This window comes from Pan troglodytes, chromosome 15 (genome assembly GCF_028858775.2).
Source record: "Pan troglodytes isolate AG18354 chromosome 15, NHGRI_mPanTro3-v2.0_pri, whole genome shotgun sequence".
In the NCBI taxonomy this organism is placed as follows: Eukaryota; Metazoa; Chordata; class Mammalia; order Primates; family Hominidae; genus Pan; species Pan troglodytes.
Window position 1 is genome coordinate 63,645,860 of NC_072413.2, and position 12,096 is coordinate 63,657,955.

The following is a 12,096-nucleotide window of genomic DNA, read 5'->3' on the forward strand; positions in this document are numbered from 1 at the left end:
CTGTAAGATGATTTCACATTATTGAACTCATTTTAATATGAAGTAATCATCATATAAAGTAGTCCAGTTTATATGGACTACTATATATGAGTAGCATGAGCATGCATGAGAATCATCTGGAAGGCTTCATAAAACTCCATTTTCTGTTAAGGAAGGTCTAGGCTGCAGCCTGAGAGTTTTAATATCTGACAAAAGTTTTAGGTTTAGGGACCGTGCTTTGAGAACCACTGAGGTGGACCTTGCTGGTAACTTTATCTTCAAATGAAGCCTAATTTGTTTATGTGATTTTAATTGTATTCAGGAAACATTTAATGAATAGTAATGTGACTAAGGTACTATACTAGGCATTATAAGCAGATAGAAACATCAGTAAGAAATTTCCTTTCTCTCCAAGGAAGTGGTGAAGGAGTAGAATATAGAAAAGAATTTCTTTCCGCTAGTCTAGTGCTTTTCTTTCTACAATCATGATCTTTAAGATCTAAAGTTGGGCTACCTTGTTAAAATTGTGGCTTTATTGTTTTGTAATCTTGGACAAGTTACTTAACCTAGGTCTTAGTTTCCTTATCAGTAAAATGAAGAGTAATCACTTTATTGAATTATTGGTAGATTAAATGAAATAATATATGTAATGCACTTAGTACTGATATATGAACTTATATCTAGTAATTTTTAGCTATTATGAATAGCCTTTATTCATTAAACAAATGTATAATGAGTGCCTACAGTGTGACAGATACTGAATTAAGTGATCAGGATAAATACTAAGCAAGACAATACACATCCTCTGCACTCATATCTTGTGGGAAGTCCAACATTTTTCAAAAAACTGAGGCACTTCAGTTAATATCATTTATTGTGGGGCTAAGCACCTTTTTTCACAAGCTACAACACTAGATATGAAATAGGGAGCTATGTCATCAGCAAAGTAACTTTGGTTCCTTCATTTCTTTTGCCTCCTTTGAAAAAAAATCGGTAATATCTGACTCTTTGCAGAAGTGTCATGAAACTTAATTGAGTACTTTCTATAAAATACTTTGAGTTGCTCTGCAAGAGGTCCTATATGGATTAAAAGTATTGTGTTTTGTCTTCTGTAGGGTGTTTTAGAAGCCTTATTTTATATATCACCCGATTTTTTATTTTTAACTCACTTCAGATTTTAAGGTGAACCTCTTTATCTAGAACCTAGTTAAGCTTTAGTTTTAAGGTTATATCTTCCACTGATCTGGTCTGTACTTTTCACGGCTAGTGCCAACAGATTAGTTATAAAGGTTAGGAAGATACTAAATTTGTCATTCAGGAAAAGAAACTCTACCAGCCCCACTATGGCTAACTTTTTTCATTTCATGGACTTAGTTCAGTTTAAACTTCCTTGATTGTGGAAATAATAGCCAGGGCCAAACTATGTTTCCCTGGTTCTAGGGGGAGACAACTTTTTGTATGGTAGTCAGAAAAGTGAAAAGTTACCAGATTTATCAGGTTTAATATATAGTTTAGCCCTGCCCGTGTGCTACAAGTGGTTATTTGGTTTGTTTGATTTTTAATCCTTACTTGTACATTTTATAGTCTGTAGTGGCAACCACAGGGTATGAAAATTTAACATGGCTTGAATTTCAAACACTCAGAATTTCTTAATGTTACAACTAAAGAGGATGTAGAAAGCATCCTTTCTTTATTCATCTGGAATCAAAGGCCTAGTTAAGGCTAAATGACTTACCCAGGGTCATACAGCTTATAAATGCCAGAACTCTGGTTAGCACATTCACTTGTACATACCCCCAGTCTAAGTCCTTATCAGTAAACTCATGCCAAACACTTTACCTCGTTACTAGCAGAATAATTTACCATCATTACTAGAAGAATGATGATTAGAGGCACAGAAACTGCCTGGAATATCTAGGAATTAAATAATTTTAATAATTTAGATACCAATCTTTTATCTGAAAAGAGATTTCTTTTAAGCTTAGAATATTTTTGTTTTTATGAAGAGTATGGCTGCCATCAATTTGTCTGCTTATTTACGTTATCTATATATGTACCCTTTAGAGAAACTATTGAACATATTTCCAAGAATTAGAGGAAATAGTGAATTTTAATAAGCTCCTTGACTTTAATTCTTTAGTTAGTCATAAATCAGCTGTGTCTGTTGTCATTCTGAGTTGTACAAAAAATCTTGGGATATTTCCTTTGTCACCATTACTGTGAAATTATTATTGTTCATACATAACTTGACATGATGTCCTTGCAGATGGAATTTAGTAATTCTTGTTCAAGTCTGTCCACCAGTGCAGGAATTAGTTTGTACAGTGATCATTTCATAGCTATATCATACCTTATTATGGTTGGTGTCTATTTTTCTTCTCCATTATTTTATGTTTGTGTGTGAAACTATATCCTTTGTACCAAGTAAAATGGTTAAGTGAAGGAAAATACTAAAGGTAATGCTTCCAGTAAAAAGTAATCAAAATATTTCCCATCACCTGTACATGCCATGTCTATTCCTAATAGTTTATGTGCCCTAAGGTTGTTGATGAAATGATCAATTTAGTTTTTTACACCACAAGATGTTTCCTCAGCCTGAACTAACTACACATACTAGACCTGATTCTTCCACATAGATTGCTTGTGATAATTCAAAATGGGAATCTTGCCTTTATGTTTAATGGTTTGAAGTACCTTTCAACAATATTTATTTATTGTTTTTTGTTTTGTTTTTAGAGACAGAGTCTTGCTCTGACACCCAGGCTGGAGTGCAGGGGCATGATCCTAGCTCACTGCAGCCTCGAACTCCTGGGCTTAAGCAGTCCTCTCACTTCAGCCCCCACAGCACCTGGGACTACAGGCATGCTCCATCATGCCCAGCTAGTTATTTTATTTTTTATTAGAAATAGGGTCTCACTATATTGCCCAGGCTGATGTCAAACTCCTGGCCTCAAGCAGTCCTCCCACCTCAGCCTCCCAAAGTGCTGGGATTATAGGTGTGAGCCACTGTTCCTGGCCTCAACAATTTATAATTTGGTTTTTTAAAGGATATTGACTATTTTAGGCTATATATGATGACTAGCTTTCAAAATGCTGTTCTAGCTTATATAAACAATATTGAATAGATGATTTAGTGATAGAGAACTCCACTTAAATTCAGTTCCCCACTTCAATCTTTTTCCTTGTAAAAATTAAAAATTATTCACCTTAACAGTTAAACTACCTAGGCTGTTTTGTCTTTCCTTCTCTTGTCTTTTTCCCACTGTCTTAATAAATACATAAGTTAAACTGAATTCTTAATATGATAAATGTAATTGGAAAATTTTATTTGTAAATGAAAATAATGACTAGTAAAAAAATAATTTATAAATACGATGAAGTTTGATGCCCTGGAGGCGAGGTGCCTGGTTTAAATACATGTTTAGGTAGATGACTGTTTGGTATATCCACTTATCTAAACTGAACAGTTACCTTCTCTCCATGCCTCATTTCCAAAAGGTTTTAGTCAAAGAGTTTTATTTGACATCCTTAAGGTTTATGTGGAGGCAACCTTGAAATAAAAGTAATTCAATTAAAGTATTTGCTATTTGCTAGATACCTATGCTGTACTACATGAAGACAGACACAGTCTCTTTTGTGTAAAGGGCAGTCAAGGGGGAAAGATAGACAACTGAATAAGCAATTAAAATATGTTGTGCTAATGTGGTGGTATGGTTAAGACTACCCTGAAGCAAATATCTAATGCATATTTGGGGTTCTTTTGGAAGAAATGATTTTTAAGCTGAGACCTAAATTATGAGTAGGAGTCAAGCAGGTAGGGACATGGTGGAAGAATTTTCTGTCAGTGGGCACAACATGTAAAAAGACAGGCAAGAGAACATGGAGTCACTGGGGGAACGAGTAGTAGTTCATTGTAAAGCTTGAATACTGAGAGACTAGCTAATGTTTCCTTTTAAAAACAAGCATCACTTACAGGATTTCCATTTTGATGGTTGTGTATTCTTGTTCTTCACTAAAACTGACAGATTTTAATTCGAGAGTCAAAGCTGTTTTTTTGATTTTGGTTTATAGAGAGTAGACAGAGTTATAAGAAATTGATTTCAGATGCCTTTTTTGTTATCTCATAACTATTAAACTGTTTATTCAAATATCTCACTCGGGTCAGAAAGAAAATCTTTAGCAAGTAGAACACAAATGAAATTATACTTTCAATCTTTCCTTTGATACTAATATTTTAACCTTTACAAAACTACTAAGATGTCTGTTGGAATCATCTAAATATTCTAACCAAGTTGTATCCTTAATAAGGATTGACGTCAGGTAGACTAATGTATAAACTGATATTAAGCAATAATGTGATTAAGAATATATAGATATAATATACATATTAGGCTATAGATATGCATATGTTGTCTTTTTACAGTAGTATTTTCAGTCTTTGATAATTGTATTAATAGAAACTTAAAACAAGTACATTTACTATTTTTGATCCCTTATGCTGCAAAAAATCTTGATTTCTCTGTTTAGGGGATCTGAGGGAGAGGAAGGATATTAGACTGTGAGTCTGATCCAGTTCTGTTGTTTTTAGCTTTCTGAACTTTGTGAATTAACTTAGCTTCTGAACCTCAGTTTAGCTCTTTAAAAAACTCATGATACTCATTATCTACCTCCCTGTCCACCTGGAATATATTATTAGGTTATAACCTGCAACAACAGGAAAGTTATCCTTTTATTCTGAGATGAAAATCATGCCTTTATGAGAGCTTCATATGTAGTTTTCTGTCTAAGTTAAATGGAAAAGTTGAAAGAAATACAGAGAAGCAAGATAACTTCTGAGAATAACTTACAGACGTTCAGAATATCTCTATGCTTAATAAACCCACAATTTAATCAAAATAAAATTCTGGGCCACTCATAGAGTCTCTCCGCAGCTACCTTAAGCCTTCAGCAGTTCTAAGTATTTTTTCTATCTCAACATACCTGAGATAGAAGGTATACTCTTTCTTATAATAGTTATTCTGTGTAATTAGTGAAACTGGCTTTGTTGCAGCAAAGATCTGGTTGTGCAGGAGGCTATTTGGAGAGTGAGTTGGTACCACATATAGTTGAAAAGCTAGCTGTCTCCTCTCCAAGATTCTAGTAGGTTTCTCTGCCCTTTACCTGACTCCTTTTAGAATCATTAACCTAAACAAGTATCATTGCAGGTACATAAGGACTTTTGATTCAACTGCTATAAAACTTTTTTGTTTTACTACTTATGGGCCACAAAAGAAAGAAAGATCTTTGCTTCAGGAATTTAAAATTCCAGTTAGAATATACTTATGTCTCAGAAGAAGTTAAGCTGCTTTTCACCATTACATCTTCTTTCATTTCCCACTTAAGGAGATAGAAGTCTATGGTATCTCATTAAAATCTAGTGGGATCATCAGGAAATACAGGAATAGGGAACTGAAGCTTTGTCCACATTGTAGCCTTGACCCTTGTGAGCCTACACTCTTACAATTACAGATATTTATTTTCGTGTTTATCCTGTAAGTGCTTCTCAGATTGAGTTGTGAGTAAACCTGGGGAAAGTGAATTAGAGATTTGCAACCTACCAGGATAAAACATGGTACATTTTCTTGGACTATTAATTTTATTTACTGGTAGGTAAGCTAAATCATTTTCAAATAATAAAACAAGATCTGTAATGGTATAAAATGAAAATTTGATCAAACTCCAGCCCATTGATTGAGGCCAGACTTCATATTCTCAGTAGCATGAATTTACCTTCCTCTGCTGTTAGGAGCATTTTGGTGGAAAATTTTAAGAAACACCATTCTATGAGTTTTTTAGCTGTTTATTTCACCTTGACAGAGACTCCATATGGGAGCAAAGCAGCAAGGTACTTCTAGGTTATTTACCTTCTAGGTTATTTACACAGTGCCAAGCGTTTGACCAGAGCACATTAGATGTAATAAGAGAGGCCGGGTGCGGTGGCTTATGCCTGTAATCCCAGTACTTTGGGAGGCCGAGGCGGGCGGATTACCAGAGGTCAGGAGTTCAAGACCAGACTGGCCAACGTGGTGAAACCCCATTTCTACTAAAAATACAAAAAAAAAAAATCAGCCTGGCGTGGTGATGGGCACCTGTAATCCCAGCTACTCAGGAGGCTGAGAGGGAAGAATCACTTGAACCTGAGAGGCGGAGCTTGCAGTGAGCCGAGATCGCGCCACTGCACTCCAGCCTGAGCGAGAGAGCAAGACTCCATTTCAAAAAAAATAAATAAACAAAAAATAAATGTAATAAACAAAACCTGTCTCCCCAGATCCCCATCCAAATTTCAAAACATTACCCTTCTAGCTATGTGAAGCACTTTTATTAAACTGTAGATTTTGTTTTGAAAAAATAGTCTATTACCAAGAATGAATCTTTTAAGCAATTTATTCTCCCCTTTTTAGAAAAGGTTCTGGCAGAATGAGTTCAGAGATAAAAGGACGTGTGACTTAGGAAAAAGCAATACGTATTTAGCATCCACCTCACTATGGAGCGTAAACTATTTCATTGGAAAAGTTTCTGAAAAATCTCCTAAAGTCTATTTAGGACCTATCCAAGGTTGTTAGAGCTAGAGATAGAATCCAGGTGTTCTTAATTTCCTGTGGGGTGTCTGGGCCACATAGCCTTGATAACTGTCTCAGAAATTATCAGTGTTTTTATAAATACTGATATACCTATTATGATAGATGTATTCCTTAAAGATTTGGCATAAATTATTACAAATTGAGTCGTGTTTGAAACATTCCACCGGAGCTAGATTACAAAGTAAATAACCTTTTTTCTAATAGGAGCTAGTAGTCGGTCCCCTGAGTCACCCCCCACCCCTCCTTCCTTCTTCCTTCCCTCCTTCCCTTCCTTTCTTCCTTTTGTAAGTATTTGGGTTTTTCTGTTTTCCTCAGACATACTTATGTGAATCTTTGAGTCTCAGTCACAGTTGACCTTCAACTCAAACACCAAAGTATAGAAAAAGAAGATTGCAATCTTTTAGTAGCATTTTGATAATAGAGTCTTGTTTGCTTAAAACATGTGGATCACGTTAGAGTGATTCTACAAACAAGATAATTGTTGACATTTTGAAGAAAGTAAAGAATGCATCCTGTCCCTTTTCGTTAGTTTTATATGCCATAGCTCTGAGTATGATGTGAATCTGTAATTTCTTTGTCTCCCTTCCCCAGGATTATATAAATTGTAGGCTAATTTCATGGAATAGGAAATAATAAAGTCCGTGATCTTTAGTGGAGTTATACATATTTTTTTCCCTCCAAAAGGTTGTTACTCAGTAAGAAAGTTCTATAGTGGTTTATACATTAGTTCCATTGGAAGGAAAGACATATTTGTGTATGTGTGTGTGTGTGTGTGTGTTTTTAAGTAATAGACTTTATTCCTCATGCATTTTTGTTGCCTTAGCAGAAGGTCAAAAGCAGATTACAGAATCATAAACCTTCTTAGATGATACTTTGGTATCAGCCTTCTTTCTTTTGTTTTGCTTCCCCAAATACAAAGATCAAAAATATTCTTAGCAGTTATTGAAAATAATTAGAGTTGAGTCTTCCACCTCTTCCTAAAGAGGTCCTCCTTTTGATTCAATTTAAGTTTAGTCTCCTATTATAAGTAGCCATTAAACTTAATGCAGGTTATATTCTCTGGAAGCAAGAAATTGCAACTAGTGATACTATAAGTCATACTGATTTTCCCAAAAGATATATTACAATTAGAGTTATCATTTTTGTTCAGATTTTGATATCCAACTTTACTTTTGAAAAAGTACAACTGCCAGCAAATACTGTATTAGGTATAAATAATGGGCACATTTATATTTATAATGTTTTTAATTATAAAGTTTCTTTAAAAAAAAATGGATCAGTACCATAAACAGGGAAGTACACTAGTCATTCAGTAAAAATTTGAATGTTTCTAGATGCCATGGGAAATATAAAGATGACTCTTCAGGAACTTGTCATTGAGTATCATGAGACCCATACATCTGTAAATGTAAAAAAGGTAGTGTCATAAGAGAGGTATAAGGTCCTGTGGGCCACCAGAGAATAGAAAAACTGTTTCTGGCTAAAGGAATCAGAGACTTCACTAGATCCATGAGCTGGGCTCTTAGAGAATGAAGAACATCATTTACCAGGACAGATCAATGTCATTGATTTGGAGTCAGAAGTTATTAGCTGTGTGACTTTGGGTAGTGTCCCTTAACCTCCCTGTTCTGTGTACCTTACAGAGTTGTTATGAGCATTCAGAGTGATAATATATTTGACAGTGGTTTATATATTCTAAATCACCATATGTTATTATTACCACTTTAGTTTTATGGGAACAAAGCAAAATAACAATAATAGCATGATTGGGTTATAGAGTTTCAGCAGGGCTTCTTTTAACTTTAACAGCCAACATTAATGAAACTCAGAGCTACTTGATGGCTTTTTGTGTAGCCGTCCTCCCAAAGAGAGCCAGCTTTGGCTCCCTAGCTCCCCCAGCCCACATGAGGATCATTCTCCACTTCTGTTGGGTTTTATTTAGGTTGCCCTGTAAAAATCTCGGTGTCTAGGCTGATTAAACATCAAAAATATGCTCCTAATCAAGGAGCTGACCAGTTTCTCTTAGTTTCTGGGACAGGGTTGCCTTCTTAGCTAGAGCCATCGCTGACCCCAGTCAGAGAGCTCTCCTGACAAAACAGTCTTCAGATAGTCTTTTTAAGGTCTCCAAGTTGATAGGATGATGGCTGGGAGTAAAGGGGGGGTACTAGGAATAAACCATTTTGTCTTGGAGCTCTAATATGTATATAATACTAAGAGAAGCAAAAATAGGCCCCTGTGAAGCCTCTACTCTGTGGGAGCTAACGCTTAGGAATCTGAACATACCCCAGGTAGGAATTTCCAAGTAAATTTTACCTAAAAGTAGAAAGGGTTTTTTCATTTAAAAGTCTTTTTTTCTAAACACTGCAATGGAATTGTACAAATCCTAAGGATCTGAATATTAGAAATAAATACATAACAGTGAGGGCCTTTGACTGAGAAAACATCCCTTTGGTATCTCTCTATTGACTGTAAGGAGCTACATAATGCCAGACCAGCAGAGATTATGTAAGCAACCAAAAACGTAGTATTGAAGCACTGCAGCATGATCCTTTCCTCTCTAGGTTTTGGGTCTTGTATATTATATTTGAAGCTATTATTTAGTGCATCTAGGTTCTGGCTAGGAATGAACTGGAACATTTCAGTGGGATTTTAAGGCATGGTGAAAAAAGTAGTTGATGAAAGAGTAAATCACCGTGTTTTTCTTTCTTTGCTGCCACTGCCCATCTTGCTGTGTTCACTGAAATCAAGTGTAGGAGTTGGGGAGTAGGTTAAATACCTGCCTCTGCTGCTACATCTGGCAAATCTTGATCCATATAATTTAGAATTAATAATATGACATTGGCAAAAATAGGCATTATACTGTATGTTCCTCTTTTCTAGATTAGATCCAGTACCAACCATGGGGCCACCCAAATTGAGACATTAGAATCTATACAGCAATCTTTCTGCATTCTTTGGAAATATAATACCTAGATTGAATTCAGAATATGTTATCTACATTTTAAAAGTTATATGGTGTCTCTATTTCAGAGGGAAGATTAATATTTTATGGCCTGTCATAAATGACCATCTTAGAGGCACCTATTTGTTTTATGTATGCATTAATAATGGAAATTGAGTTCATTCAACTATTGTAATTTTTGTACATCTGTATCATGATTTATATATTGCCTCATTGATGAGCATGTAAATTATTTCAAGTTTTTGCCATTATAAACAGTGACATAGTATCTTTATGCATATCTCTTTGTGCATATATATTAATTTTCCTAGGGCAGTGCTTACAAACTGTATCACATTATACTATATGTAAAAATTATTTTTACTGCCCATATTATCACCTGGGGGATGGTGGCAAAGCTACAGAGGTCTCTGACAGTGTGTCACATATAAAATCTTATGCTCTAAAAAAGGGCTTGACAAACTATGGTCCTCAGACCAAATTTAGCCCCCTACCTATTTTTGTAAATACGGTTTCATTAGAATATATTCATGCCCATTTGTTAGTGTGTTGTCTATGGCTGCTTTTACACTACAGTGACAGAGTTAAATGATTCCAACAGAGGAACCATTGTATATGGCCCACTGTATTAGTCAGGGTTCTTCAGACAAACTGAACCAATAGGATATATAGTGAGATAGAGCCTGAAAGATGTATTATAAGGTCAGTACCTTATAATTAGCTCACACAGTTATCAAGTCTGAGAAGTTCCACGGTCTGCCATCTGCAAGCTGGAGACCCAGGAAAGCCAGTAGTGTATTATAGTTGAAAGGCCAGACAGAGAGCTAGAGGGCTGATGGTGTAACGATTCCAGTTCAAGCCTGAAGGCCTGAGAACCAGGAGTGCCAGTGGCAGAAGATAGATGACCTAAAGATATTCTCTTATGTTTTCTTCCAGAAACTTTATAGTTTTAGCTTTTGCATTTATGTCTATGATCTCTCTAGTGTTAATTTTCATGTGTCACATAAGATAAGGGTTAAGACCATTGTTTTCCATATTTTTATTCATTTGTTCTAGCCTTATCTGTTGAAAACTTTTCCCATTTGAATTGCCTTGGTCCCTTTTGTCTAAAATCAATCAGTAATATATGGATCTATTTCTGGTTTCTCCATCCTGTTCAGCTGCTCTATTTATGTCTATCCTTACACTTTAAATTTTTATCAGCCATCAGATATTTCATAGCATGTTGATTAGAAAGCTGTACATATGCCTAGAAGTGGTATTGTTAGGTCATATGAAAGTATACATTTCTTTAACTTGCCTACATATGCCTAATCCCTCTATGGAAAAATTATTTCAGTATCTCCTCTGCTCTCAGAATCCTTCTCTTTTTAATCTGTCTTCCACAGTGCCATCAGAATGATATTTTCGAAACCAAATATGACTTTCTCTCCTAAGGCCTTCCATGGCTGCTTAGTGTATAGAAACTCCTTGCTTAGAATATAGGATATAAGCTCCTTCACATAAACAGCCTGCTTTTCAAAATGTGCCCTGCACTCCATAATTCACTAGTCCACCTACAAATGTATTCCTTGAAAGTTTTGTGTACTTTTACTGATATACTGGGAACATGTAATTCTTTCTCTCTAGAGAATATCTTTCCTCCACTTCATCCCATGAAATCCTATTTATCTTTTAGTATCATTCCCTTTGTGATATTTCCCTCCAATTGTCCCCATGTTTTCACTGTATTTAAACAGTTCATGTTTCTTTGAGTATATTGTGAGTTCTTTAAGAAGCTTGTCCTATTTATTTTTGTTTCCTCATTGCCTAATAATACTGGCCAATACTTGTTACTCAGTTTTTTTAAATTAAATTGTCTATGATAAGCAGAATGGTCCTTGAAAAATTTTAATCTCCTTCTGAATCTATCAAATAAAGAAAATACCACCTTACCTATGTTATTCAAAGGTTTCTGGTGAAGAGCAAATGAAGTAATAGGCATGGAAATGTTTGAAGAATGTTTTAAAAATGTGATGGCCTTATTGTTGTTTATAACAAAATTTCACTAGAATTAATCCTCTTGGTTTCTTACAAGCTTTATTATGGTGGAACTTTGCCTTCATATATTTGCATTGGTTAAAATTATCCTAATATTAAAAGACTTTAAAGATTTTTATTTCTAATGTTTCCAGTAAAACTGAAAATAACTTAGTTAAAAAATATTTTTGCATTTAAAACTATAGAAAATAAGGCATTTTCTTTATAAAATCTCAGTTGTATGTGTGTATGTGAGTGTCTTTTTGGATATCTTTGATTCAGTGAATATACTGAGTACTGCTCAGTTCAGGCACTATGATCGTGATCACATTACAGTAATAGCTAATATTTAGTGAACCATACTACGTTACTGTGCTAAGAACATCACATATAATCTAATTTAATATTCACAATAACCCTTATTATCCACATTTTATATAGGTAAGTAACTTGCCAGAGGTAGTACAGCCGCTGATACAGAAACCCAGTCTGACTTCAAAACCTGACCTTTAAATA

At 34.9% G+C, this 12,096-nt stretch overlaps 1 protein-coding gene across 11 annotated transcripts in view; it reads left to right on the plus strand.

Moving 5' to 3' along the window:
• The window catches only part of FUT8 (fucosyltransferase 8), a 450,735-nt gene that overhangs the window by 382,027 nt on the left and 56,612 nt on the right, over nucleotides 1-12,096 (plus strand). The window lies entirely within an intron of this gene.